Source organism: Mesoplodon bidens (assembly GCF_964165515.1).
Source record: "Mesoplodon bidens genome assembly, chromosome: 10".
Taxonomy (NCBI): Eukaryota; Metazoa; Chordata; class Mammalia; order Artiodactyla; family Ziphiidae; genus Mesoplodon; species Mesoplodon bidens.
In genome coordinates this window covers 37,455,639-37,469,071 of record NC_138172.1, presented here as the reverse complement: position 1 = coordinate 37,469,071, position 13,433 = coordinate 37,455,639, and the positions used below count along the sequence as shown (strand labels likewise).

Sequence of the window (13,433 nt, the reverse complement as noted above, 5' to 3'; positions counted from 1 at the left end):
TTTTAAAAAAAAAGGAAAAAACCCACTGGGGAAAAAACCCAAGTTTGGAGCCTCAAATAAAATTTACCTAATAATTAGTATAACATATTAGATCATGTATAACAATACTCTATTACTGTCCATGACCATGACAGAAACAACATTGGTAACAAACCAACTTCAATCACTTCAAACCAACATGTGGTTCATTCCACCAGATTCCTCAATAAAGTTTAACTACTGTACAGCAGAAAACATAGTAAAACACTGTGCTCAGCAACTACTCAAGAAATGTTGAGCATAAAAGGATTTCCTTCATAGTTCCCAAATTCTGTATCTATTATTTCCTTTACATCCAAAAATATGTCACCACTCGAAAATGGATAATAAGTGTAACATACAAAACCCAAATCTTGACAGCGTCAAGAAGAATAGCAAATCGATTCCTAAAGAGTCTAATTATACAAGCTTACAAAAACCTTAAAAGTAAACTGAGACAAGAAGATTACAGGACAACACTGCCAATGAAACCCTCCCTCTGTACATTAACAAAGCGTTCAGAACAGGAAGATGCTGTTAATAATTAAAACCTGTAGACTAATTAAAAGGCTTCATTGAAAAGACAGTAAGGAAAAACCGAGGCCAACGTGACATAGTCAAGGACGAGTCATCTGGGACTCAAAAAGAACTACTACAAACACTCCAAAACTACTTCTTTCAGCACAAGCAAAAGCAAGCGCTAACAGTGCAATAAGAGGAAGTGAGACGCAAACCGTCTAGGAAGAGGGAGTTAAGCAAATGCCTGACATCCAGTTAAAAACGACTGTAACCCCCGGAAATAGGATCCCGGGAAGCTTGGCGGGCACTCCAAGGTTTGGTTCTAAGCTGCAGGACCCGGACACCTCTCCTTCCACCCCTCCCTTCGACCATGGGGGCGGGGGTGTGTGTGGGGGGGAGGAGTGCCCAGAGAACCCGCCCCCCCTCGCCCGACCCAAGAGCCGGGCGGGTGCAAGGGGAGGTGGCACGAGGCCGAGGGAGGAGAGAGCCAGCCCAGGTGACTGGAGCTAGAGGCGGAGACACAGTATGGGAAGGGGGCGGCCATACGACATGGAAGATGGAGACACCCACCCCCACCCCCACCCCCCGGCCCGTACGGAACGAAGACTGGGAGGACAGGAAGGTAAAAGGTGATGAGAGGAATGAGAGGCGCCCCTCCCCAAGACAGGGGAGGGCACACCCTTGCCCCCCAATCCGGGCGGAAGAGTTACTCTTGGGAGGCTTCCTTTGCGGACTGGAGGAAGAACGTGGAGGCCCCGCCCCCGAGCCAAGAATCTGGAGGATGAAAAGTCCTGTCAGGCCCTGTACCAAGCCTCCCGGGAAGCCCGGCCCGCCCCCTCCCAGCCGGCGGCCCAGGCAGGTGCCGCCCCTCCCCCAGCCCGGCGCCCACTCTCCCGCCCGACCGACCATGCACCCTGTCTCCTCGCGCCCTGCCACAGAGCCGTCTCCCTCCCTTCCCCACTCACCTTCCCGGGCGGCTCCGCCGCTCCCCCCTGACCCCGCCAGCGGCCACAGCTCACACACGCCGCCTCAGGTCCCGCACTCTCTCCCCCTCACTCACACACAACGCGACCGCGACTCCGGCGCGGTTCACATATTATGCGTCACTCGTTCGCAACGTAAGCTGCGCGCGCGCACGCGCGCCCGTCCCCCGACTTGGCGCGAGGCTTGCTGGCAGGAGGCGGGAGGAGAACGCCAGGGTGAGCGGAGGAATATCTACGAGCCCGAAGTCGCGTGGTAAATGAAGTTCCGCCTCTAGGGGCGGAGCCCACCAAGTCTTGATTGGCGCGTGAGCAGTTTGCCCCGCGCGTTGACTTCTGGGGTTTGTAGTTTTTAGCATAAACGAGAACTGCTACGTACTCATTGGCTGCTCAGGAAGGCGGAAGCGAAAAGCGAGAGACTCGATCCTGCCAGCCCAAAGCTAGAACGGCTGCATACCTTCCCAGTACTTTATTCGGCCCTGTGTGACAGGGAAGAGCCGTTGTTTTATTCTCCCATTGGCCCCATTATACCTAGAACCTACCAGGATCTAAGAAAATATTTCCCGAAGTGTATGAGAAATCACAGCAGTCATTAAGCAGAAGGCTCTGGTCTTCCTGTTCAAGACCTAGCCTGTAGGATCAATAAATATTTATCCTAGGTATTACATGTGAGGCAGAGAAAAGGAAAAAATCAAAAGGACATAGATTAAGGCAGAGCTGACCTCAGAGGTCATCTAATTCCTTTATTTTGCAGCTGGGAAAAGTGAGACCCGGAGAGAGTGAATGACTTGACTCACATCACACAACCAATTAGCAGCAGAACCAGAACGACTCCTGACTCTGACTCAGGGATCCCTTTTTGGAGACGTGAAAGGTAAACTCCACAGCTGAGCAGAATCTCTCCCTGACAAGATCCTATCGAGCCTTTATCTCTGGGAGTCCTGAGCAAGTTTTTGTGCATTTTTACGGAGTCCTCACAGTCAGCACTTTCACATGGGGAACATGGGACACAGCAAGCCGTCTGCCATGCTCAGATTCCATAGCTAGATTAAGAAGCTAGCCAGAGCCTGGGTGCTGGGCCTCTTGATACTGTTCCCCACCGGACCCCATTCCCCTCTTTCCAGAAAAGAGACCTCCCTCCTCTTAAGTATGTAACTTGAAACAGGTGATACTCAGGCACAAAATTCTAGAATGTTGGGTGGCAGTGTGGCAGACGTGCCACCTCTCTGCAACGCTTTCACCTGCCACAACACATAGCTCTCTTCTCTGTACTTCTGGGACTTTGCCTATAATGGCCACTACCATTACCTCTGACTTTATATAGCTCTGAGCCAAGTGTTTTAACCACACTTTTTCATATAACCCTCACTACCACCCCACAGGGTAGGTACAGTTTGCCACCTACACAGATGAGAAATCAGAGCCCAGATTGGTGGCCCAAGGAATGCGGCCCAGGTTCATGGGTCCAGAGGCTGGACTGATAACTTTCCTACATCAGTGCTACAGCAATCCTTCACCTGACTTTCCTGCCATGCCTCCCTGGGTCATGAACCCAAAATGCATGAGAATGGAGGACTCAAGGCTTAGATACCCTCCCTTTTTCCATGATCTAGCCAGTGCGGTGGTGACTTCCCCACTGACTGAGGTCCTGAAACGCAGATCCCTTGTGGGAACACAGGTTCCAGCTTGCCTCCTCCTGGCACAGCCTCAGCCTGCCACCAGATGGCACTGCTCCCCTTCAGAAAATCAGCCTGGGGCCCTGGGTAAATGATGGGAATAAGGGACATGCCAGAGGGCCTTTGGAGAAGCCAGGGCCCAGGAGGCTGAGGAAGCAGAACAGGAGCTATACAGGACCTGTCTAGCAACTGCTTCCTCCATAATCTCTGTTCTATAATGCCTGTGCCCCCAATACCTCTGCCAAAAGCCCCCCCACACATACCTGCAGCCGCAGACCTGCAGGCACTTCCAGACTCCCGCTCTGGGAAGAGGAAAAGACTGCACTCAGGTTTTCTGGGCTGCACACACATTTCAAGCACACTCACTGTCACATTTTGTAGGCCAAGGTAACATGTGCCAGAGACACAAGCATGCACTCCCATGCACTGGCGCCAGTCCTCACAGCCAACACTTCACATCTAAGTACGTGCAAGTACAAAGCTACAGATAAATCAGGCCCACACACCCAGCTTGACCTGGCACATCACAACTGAATCATTGGAAAAAGAGATTCCTTGGCCTCTTTAGAAGAACATTTCTGGACTCTGTCTCCCTCTGCTCTGCGTGTGCCCATCTCCCCTTATGGTATGCCTCAAAAAGCAGCAGCCACTATCCAAAAGGGCAAGAAGTCATGTCTGCAGGGCTACCCAGTGGCAAAGGGAGAGCAAGAGCCGCCCAGCCCTGGTCCCAGCACGAAGGGCTACAGACTTAGGTATGCTCCAACCTGCCCTCATCCCCACACATGCCCATGCACTAGGGTAGGAAAATCAATAGCACCACGTCCTCTGAGCTTCAGGATGCTCCTCCTCTTTCCCCTATCCTCTGTCTCCTCCATCTCCCCCTCTTCCCTTTTCCACCACCCCTTCTTTCCCATCACTTACTTCCAGGTTCACTGGACCCAGGTGCTCCCATCAGCCCTTCCCCACCCTGGTGCCACCACAACTCCTGTGCCTTGTCCTGTCCCACATCTATTCCCACTCTGCTGTTTGCTGAACAAGACTGCTACTGCAAGTGTCCAGGAGTCACAGGAGCCACCGAGGAGAGGCTTGGGGCTTCCAGGCTCTGGGGACCCCAACCTGGACAAAAAAGGGAATTCTAATCATTCACTTGGTGCCCTCCCCCTTCCTGGGAGCTCATACAGCCCCCTAGAAAGATGGAACACTACCCCTGTTGCCCAAGAGGTGTGCAAAGCAACCACCCCATATGACTGCATCCACAACCACCATTCTCACTTCACAGACTGAGAAACTGAGGCTCCACCTCGTCCAGTGGCCACAGACGCTGCAGTCTCCAGAAGTCAGTACCCCCTCCTGCTTCCACAGGCACAAGTTCATAGAGGGGCCTAAGACTCAGGTGAGAAATGAAGCAGCGACCCCCCAGCCCCGTGCCAATTCCCACATACCAGGATCCCAGCCAGAGTGAGGAGCCCCCAGAAGAGCCCCATGCAATATTGAGGACATACTTATATATTTTAAATTATTCTTTATCTGAAATTAAAATTGAACCGGACATTCTATATATTATCTAGCAACCCCACCTCAGAACCACTGCTCAGCCACAGACCCCAAGGACTCCCCTTGATGGCCCCTATGGCCTCACTTAAATCACCTGCAAAATAGTTAGAAGTAAATCAGAACAGCTGCCTCCCAATGGGTCTCATTAAATATTAGATGGGCCAAGCAGTCAAGGTTGCCTTATCCGAAAGCTGATCTGGGTAATATCAGGCTCAAAGTCCTCCCTTCTCCCCGTTCTCTCTTTAACCCTATCACCGATGGTGACAGATAAGAAAATAGTTTCTTTGCCTCTTTATTGGGAAGAGTTTGCAGAAGGAGATAGGTCAGCAGTTGAGTCTAGCTTTGGAGGTAGACAGACCTGCATCCTAACACTAGTGCTCCCGTAATTGGCCTAATTACTTCACCTCTCGGGCTTCAGTTTCACCAGCTGGAAAATGGGAATAGTACCTCCTTTCTAGCATTGTTATGAGGACTAAGTGGAACCATGCCTGTAAAGTGCTTAGCTTGGGGTCTGGCACACAGGACTTGCTAGCTAAGTGGTGGCTATTTCTATTGTGATTACTCTTGGTCTGTGGCTGTCCCTATTGCTGTTCTTCAGGACTACCTCAGCCCTGGCTGATTTCTCTTTGCCCCCAGTACTACTGCCTGCTGGAAGAGCTCAAGCTTTCCTCATCAAAATGAGAAATGAGCTCCTTACCAGAAAAATCCTGGGGCACATTTTCAGACACACTGGGAAGTAGTGGAGTAACCACTCTTAGGGATCATCTGTCTACTCTCTGTCCCAGCACAGAACTAAAAACTGAGTGGGTCAGAGGATGGATTTTTTTTTTAACATCTTTATTGGCATATAATTTCTTTACAATGGTGTGTTAGTTTCTGCTTTATAACAAACTGAATCAGCTATACATATACATATATCCCCATATCAGAGGGCGGATTTAAGAGGATCTGCTCCTAGGCCTCCTCATGCCTGAAAAGGCTGCCGTCGATCAAGGGTGAGGGCAGTCAAGGCCAAGGAGCTCCTTAGATGTGAATTCAGACATGTCGCCCCCCCCCCAAAGCAGCCTGTCTCGACCCTGCCTCCCTGCTGAGATGAAGTCTACATCGGGAACCCTGCCCAGAGGGCACTCACTTTTTTCCCTGGGGTCCTCTGGCAGGATGGCGATGTCACAATCAAAGTAGAGTCCAGAGAGGATGGCCAGAGATGGTGTCCCCTGGGCCACCCTCACAATGGACCCACCCAGCAAACAGGGGCTGGAGCATGAAAAGGCCCCAATTCTGCCCTCCATCTACTCCCAGAACTGTCAGATCCCCGAGCCTGGCTGCCAGTTATCATCCTTGCTGTCTCCTGGGGCCCAGCTCTTCCCAGAGGCTATGCTCCAGGTAAGAGTTAGAGGTTGGGGAACAGGTACAGGGGAGGTAAGGAGTCCCTTTTGCCTCGGTTTTTTAGAATTGTAAATCCTTCTGGGAAGAAACAACAGTGGAGTCAGCATTGGAGAGAAAAGCCCTTGGATTTTGACAATCCCTGTTTGTAAGCACAAGACTTTTCTACAGGATTCAGGGATCTCTGGCCTGACCCACCTGAAGGTACTCTGGGGACTGCTGGCATAGACCCTGAGGAAGACTCAGGTCAGATAAAGCTTCCCACCCTATCAGTTCTTTCACTTTGAAAGGCCTGGAGCAGAATGACTTTGATGGAAGGAAGCTGATCTGACCGTCAATTCAGAGGTCAGAGATCCACCAACACCACCTGAAGTAATCACCTACTGCCCCACCCCCAAACCTGGCCACGTTGGACCTGGACCCCAAAGAGATATTGCCAGATATAGCCAGGAGTATCCAGTTAGGCCTGGGAGCCAAAGTTATCGAGGGGAGGTGTTTTTAGGTGCAGAGGGCGTCCCGGGCTCTTACTATGAGGCAGTTCCTCTTCATTCCCTCAGAGGTAGGGGTGTCTCTCCATGAAAAGTCACATGATGTTCCTGGGGGGAGCCCCTCTGCCCAGCTCTTGCTTCACCAGGCCCAAACTTGTCACAGGATAGCCTTTTGTGAAGTCACAAAGCTGGCTGCCTCCCACAGGACCAGGGGCCGGGACAACCAGGGACTACTAGGCATGACTTTGGGAGATGGAAGGCTTCAGAAGTGGCCTTTGGACTCTGGAGAGGGGTCTTGAGGGGCTCATGTTGTAGGGGGTGAAGGGATCTGTTGGAGACCTGGGGAAGAAGACAGTTTCTCAGATTCTGTTCATTGCCAGGAGGTGAGAACAGCTGGGGCTTGGGGCTGTGGTCTTTGGCTATGGGTTTGTCCCTCAAGACCTGGGGCGGGAGGAAGGAGGGCCCTGCCCCAAATGAGTACATATAAAGGTCCTTTTCACTGGTGTTCTGGATGTTCCATGGCAAAAAGAGGTTAAGACCTCTGTCTGAGCTGGGGACCAGATCTTCCCCTCAGTGCAATCCATCCATGATCATCTGCTTATTGGATATTCCACCTGCTTCTTGGGCAAGCACATGCAGCCAAATTCTGCTGCATTAATAAGCAGCCCTGATGGCCTTGGGGCACTTTCACCTGTTGGACTGCTCAGAGGAAGAAGACTATCAGGAGAAGAAATGCAAGTCCCCAGCGTTCACTCTCTCTGGAGTGTTGAGATTCTCACCACCAGAGGAGCCAACCCAGGGGAGAAAACAGGAGGGAGGAGAAAGCTTCACTACAGAAAGTGTGGAAAGTCATCCACTGTTGTTGAAGGTCACACTTGGTATGTGGAGGATGAGGAAGGCCACCTGACGGGAGCCCTGTTCTAAAAACCAATGAACAAAACTGTTTTCCGTGAAGTTAAGGATTCCTGTGCCTAGCCCTGTACCTGTATCCCTTGGACTGAGGAGGATGCAGCACACAGTGGAGATGACAGGTCCTGTCCTCAAGGGCCCACAGTCTAGGGACTGAGTGAGTGTGCCCAGCTTCCTCCCTTAAAGAGAAAGCTAATGTCCCAGGAATGTGGCCCGGAATCCCAGGAAATGGTGGGGCAGCCTGGAATCCAGGGGCCACACCTCCCAGGCCAAGGCCTTACATTTCCCTGAAGGTAAGAACAGACTAGAATCTTGAGGGCTTTTGACAGTTGAGCCAAGGCAGCTTCACACAGCCCTTTAGGGTCTGCAAGTCTGGGTCTTGGGGTCGCTCATTCTTTTGAGAGTGACTCTTCCCCACGTGGCTCCTCTCTTGGCCATTTTTGTTGCTGCATTCAAGACAGGCCTCCAGAGAGAACCTCCTGCTCTCTGCTCCATAAAGCCAGTGGGTATGCTGTGGGGATAGACCTGGCCTGAGGGGTAAGTGACTAGAGGGTGACTCTGGGTAAGTTTCCCCATCCATCCTTCATAAGTTTACTAGTTTTTCAAAGTTTTTATAAGTTTACATGGTTTTCAAATTTTGATAGCATTATTTTAGCACAGAATCTTTTTTTTTAATGCAGTGAAATCTTGTACACCTGTTCATTAAGTAGATAAGAGCCATGTTGGTAGTTGCACGACATGGTGTGTCAGAGTCCCTACCAATTCTGAAGAACCCCCTACAGTTCCAATAAACTCAGTTTGAAAACCACATGCCACATGGCTTCCAGACACTTCCAGGTTTGGCCTGCCATGAATTTGTGGCTTCAAAGCCTAGGCTTCATGGAGGATGAGAACAGGCCAAGGAATGCCATGTTTAGTGGCCCCCTCAGAGCACTGCCATGAGTACCTTCCCCCACTACCACTTTCAGTTCCTGGTTCTGACTCAGCTTATTTACAACTGCCAATGCATCCCCAAGCCCACTTCTCACCTGACCTTCTGCTGCCAACTTTGCTTCTCTCTTGCGGGCTCTAAAATCAGCATCCAAGCTTCTGTGGCCTGAAGCCCACATAGGAGTCCTAAGTCAGGAGCACATCAGGCACCTTTCTGTAGCTGAGTTCAGTAGGCAGAAAACAGGAGACTCCCTTCCTTCAGGTAGCATTCAGCTTTGCTTGACTCTCTTCTGAGACCCTTGTAGCTTCCAGAATTGTCCTTGTCCTTTTTTTAATATGGAACATATTTGATTTTGTGAGGCTGATACCTCACCTAGGAGCCAGAAAAGGCCCAGGGCAGCCTGGGTGGGAGACAAACCCTGTCCTCCTCAGTTCTCTTCCCCTAAGATGCAGAGCAGAGAGGACCCAGGCAAGGTGGGCTCTCCACACCACAAGCCAGGGCAGGCCTGGATTCCAGGGGCTTTTGTTCCAGAGAATTTCTGAGAAGCATCATGGCCTTGGCTACTTTCAGGAGGACAATGAATTCAGGAGAGCAGAGTAATGATGCTGTGGAGCTTGTTACAGAGAAAGGCAGCTACATTGCAGCTGAGAACAAAGGCTGCTCTGCCTTTATGGCTGGAGAGGCATGGCAAAGAGCAGGCACTCCCCACCGCCAGGTGAGCATGGTGAGGGAATGAACAAGGATCCTCAGTAAGCCGACAGGCTAATGTGAGGTTCCCAGGCTTGGCTGCACATTTGAATCACCTGTGGTGCTCTTCTGACCAACCAGTGCTAGGACCCTGTTCAGACCAATTAAAGCAGTATCTCTACAGGTGAGGTGCAGCCATCTTTGTTTTCCGAAGCTCCTCAGGTGATTAATTTACAGCCAAGGCAGAGAACCAGTGGCCTAGGAGGAGAGATTAGCATTAAACAGGATGTGGGCATAATGGTCTTCACCCTGAGGTGGGGCCTAGAGGCTTGAAATCCTGGAGGCCAAGTAAGCTGGGCCCTGCTGTCACTGGAAGCCATGGGACCCCCTCTTACCCACCTACCTACACACCCACCCACCCACCACACACAGACTAGAGCATCTATTTTGGGGAAAACAGGACAGAAGTCTCAGGGATCCAGCTCCAGGGAAGGAGAGTGTGCACTCTGGTTTAGAATCTTGACCCTGCCCCTCTCTAGCTGTGTGGCCCTGACAGCCCTTCTGAGTCTCAATCTTCATCTGTAAAATGAGGCAATATTGCCTGTTTTGAGGGTGGTTGCAAGGAAGCACCTGGCTCACAGGAAGAGCTCCAGAGATGGGGCTGTTAGCACAGGCAGGGCCCTAGTGATCACCTGCCCAATCCCTTGGTTTTTTACACAAAGACCTCAAAGTCCAGAGGGGAGAAATTTTCGCAGGCCATGCAGCCAGCCAGAACCGTAATCTCCCTCCACCCAGGCAGCTTTGCATCATAGTGCCCTTCCTGTATGTGGCTTTAGCTCCCCTCATCCAGCAAAACTCTGAAAATCAGTACTGGGGCTTCTGAAGAAGCAAGCAAAGATTTAAAAATACCTCTAGAATGTCTTATTTGAGATGCCTGGTTGACCCCCTTGGGGCAGAGGGTATGCTCAGCCTATCTGGCTACTTGGCCCTAATGTGCTGTTTGTCTCCAGTCCCTTTTGACATTCTTGGTACTTTGGTGCCAACTGTGTGGCCCCCTGGGTATATAAGGACGCCACCCTGCCCCTGGAGCCTGGGCCTGGGGTTAGGAAGGGCAGAGAGGGCAGGGAAGAGGCATGGTTGGTTTTCAATATAAGCCTTTTTTGTACTCTTTGAAGCCAAAGCATTACACTGAGCATTTACTACTTTGATAAAAAATAAAATTGGTATTGAAAAGTAAAGCTCTGCATGTCATTATACATTTCTCAAAACCCGTAGAATGTACAAGCACAAAGAGTGAACCCTAATGTAAACTGTGGACTTTGAGTGACAATGATGTGTCAACGTAGGTTCATTGACTGAGAAAAATGAACCTCTGTGTTGGGGGATGCTGATGGCGGGGAGGCTGTGCACGTGTCGGGAAAGGGGGTTTAAGGGAAATCTACTTTCTGCTCAATTTTACTGTGAACCTAAAACTGCTCTAAAAAGAGTCTATTTATAAACAAACATAAATAAAAGTAAGACTGACAAATGCAGAGAATAGTACCCTCCTCATGGTGTTTGCGAGGATTACATGATCTAATGGACATAAAGGGCTTAGCCTGACCCTGGTGATTGCTCAATATGTGTTGGCTTTTGTGTTTTATTCTAAAGCCATCTCTGTCCCGTGATTCCCTCTCAGGTGCCACTCATGGGAGGAAGATGGGAGAAACAGGCCCTTCCCATCCTTTATCTCAGGATGCTGAGGCACCAAAGCCTTTGTCACTAGCTCAATCACATGGTTTAACTGGTGATGCAACAGCCAGGCCTCTGGGGACAGTTTCTAACCTCTGTTGGGGCTGAAGTTTGCACTCAGTCCAGACTCCTGACAGGTACTGAGCACGTACTTTGTGCAATGTCCTATACTCAGCCCTTTGAAGGTTTCCCTCATCAGTCCTATGAGGTAGGCATCGTGCTCCATTTTGACAGATAAGTAAACTATGGCTCAGAGAAGTTGACTAACTTGTGCAAGGCTGCTCAGCTCTAAGGACAAAGAGAACAGAGCTGTTCTCTCGTCCATTAGGAAAGGAGGCACAGGAGGTGAGCCTTCAGCCAACACACCAGGGACTTCTTGGCCTGTGGCAGTCAACCGTGCCCTTCAGCAGCCTCACAAAGATGCCACCTTGGAGAACAACATCTTCTTCCCAGAGGGACTGGAGCAGCCCAGTGGCCTCCACCAGGTGTTGGGACACCTGCCCTGAGGAGGGATGAGGAAGCATGCCAGTTCCCCCTCTTAGAGGGCCTGGGGTTGGAGGTGCTGGAGCAGGAAGCCTGATTTCCCCTGGCCTACCACATCATTTTTAGGCAGCTCATGCCTCCCTTTGTGAAGCCCTTGCCTGCTGCCTCCTCCAGGTGAAGGGCAGATGAGGAGGAGGAGCTCTCCTGGAGGTCCAGACCTTCAATGTAGTAGCTGGGTACAATCTGGGAAGGCCTCCTGCAGCTGGTATGAGAAATAGGCTGCAAAGGAGGTTAAGAGAAATAGATGAAGGGAACCACAAGAAGAACCCAAACTCTGATTTCCCTCGGCCTCCTTAGAACTGCAGATGCATCTCTCTCTCCTGCTGCTCACTCATTTGCTCATTCCTTCATTTATTCATTGAGCATCATGTGCTGGGCAGGAAACAGGGTCCTGCCTCATGTTCATAGGCTCTTAGGAGAGACAGCCACACAAAAAGCCTTACAATGTGACAAAGGCTACAAGGAACATGTTCTGGGACCCCCAAAGGCTGCTTAAGAGGTTAGAGAATCCAGGACAGTTGACATGTAGCTCTTGAAAGTCCAGACTTATGTTTCTTAACTCCCAAATATGCTTACAAAGCAAATGAATGCTTTTTATGGGAAAAAGATGTTACTTTGATCTTAAACAATATTGAGTTCCCCAGTGTTGTGTTTGTAAGCCCCACATCCAACTATGGAACATTTTTTTCTGGATCCTAGTGGATCTTAGCTTTTTTTTTCATTTTAAAATTGTGATAAAGTACACACAACATAAAATTGACCATCTTAACCATTATAGGTGTACAGTTAAGTGGTATTAAATACATTCATAATGTGTAAACATCACCACCATCTGCCTCCATAACCTTAAGTCTTTTCATCTTGCAAAACTGAAACTCTAAACCGATTAAACAATACCTCCCCATTCTCTACTCCCCCCACCTCCTGGCAACCACCATTCTACTTTTCTGTTCTACGAATTTGACTAGATACCTCATAAAGTAAGAATCATACAGTGTTTGTCTTTCTGTGACTGGCTCATTTCACTTAGCATAATGTCCTCAAGGTTCATTCATGCTGTAGCATATGTCAGAATTTCCTTCCTTTGTAAAGTTGAGTAGTATTCCATTGTATCTATATACCATCTTTTGTTTATCTGTCTAGCTGTTGATGGACACTTGGGTTGCTTCCACATTTTATCTATTGTAAATAATGCTGCTATGAACATGGGTGTGTAAATATCTGCTTTCAGTTCTTTTGGGTACATACTCAGCAGTGGAACTGCTGGATCATATGATAATGCCATTTTTAATTTTTTGAGCAACTGCTATACTGTGTTTCATAGTAGCAGTACCATTTTACATTCCCACCAACAGTGCACAAGGGTTGCAGTTTATCCACATCCTTTCTTATTCTTGTTTATAAATAAGTTTATAAATATTCTTATTTATTGCTAGCATATAGAAATACACAGTTGTGTATTGAGTTTGTATCAGCCTAATTTTCTGAATTCATTTATTCTGACAGTTTTTTGTGTGGAATATTTAGTGTTTATCACATAAGGTCCTACCATCTGCAAACAGAGATTATTTTACTTCTCCCTTTCCAATTTGGATGCCTTTAATTTATTTTTCTTGCCAAATTGCTCTGGTTATCAATTTCAGTACTGAAGTGGCAAAAGCAGCCATCATTGACCTGTTTCTGTTGTTAGAAGAAAAGCTTTCAGATTTTCAGATTGAGTATGATTTTTGCTGTGGGTTTTTCATTTATGTTTTTTATTATGTTGAAGTAGTTTCCATCTGTTCCTAGTTTGTTGAACATTTTAATCATGAAAAGGTGTTGAATTTTGTCAAATGCCTTTTCTGCATCAATTGAGATGATCATGTGCTTTTCCCCCTTCATTCCATTAATGTGCTGTGTTACATTGATCGATTTTAGAATGATGAAACACCCTTGCATTCCAGGAAGAAATTGCACTTGGTTGTGGTGTGTAATCCTCTTAATATGCTGCTAAATTTAGTTTGCCAGTATTTCG

General features: G+C 48.9%; 1 protein-coding gene across 1 annotated transcript in view; it reads right to left on the bottom strand.

The window, feature by feature from the left end:
• The window catches only part of DCAF1 (DDB1 and CUL4 associated factor 1), a 74,707-nt gene extending 73,047 nt beyond the window's left edge, over positions 1 to 1,660 (bottom strand). The window contains exon 1 of the mRNA XM_081246554.1: positions 1,503 to 1,660. The gene's annotated coding sequence lies outside the window, so the exon portion shown is untranslated. The remainder of the gene's footprint in view (positions 1 to 1,502) is intronic.
• Positions 1,661 to 13,433: the final 11,773 nt, after the last annotated feature.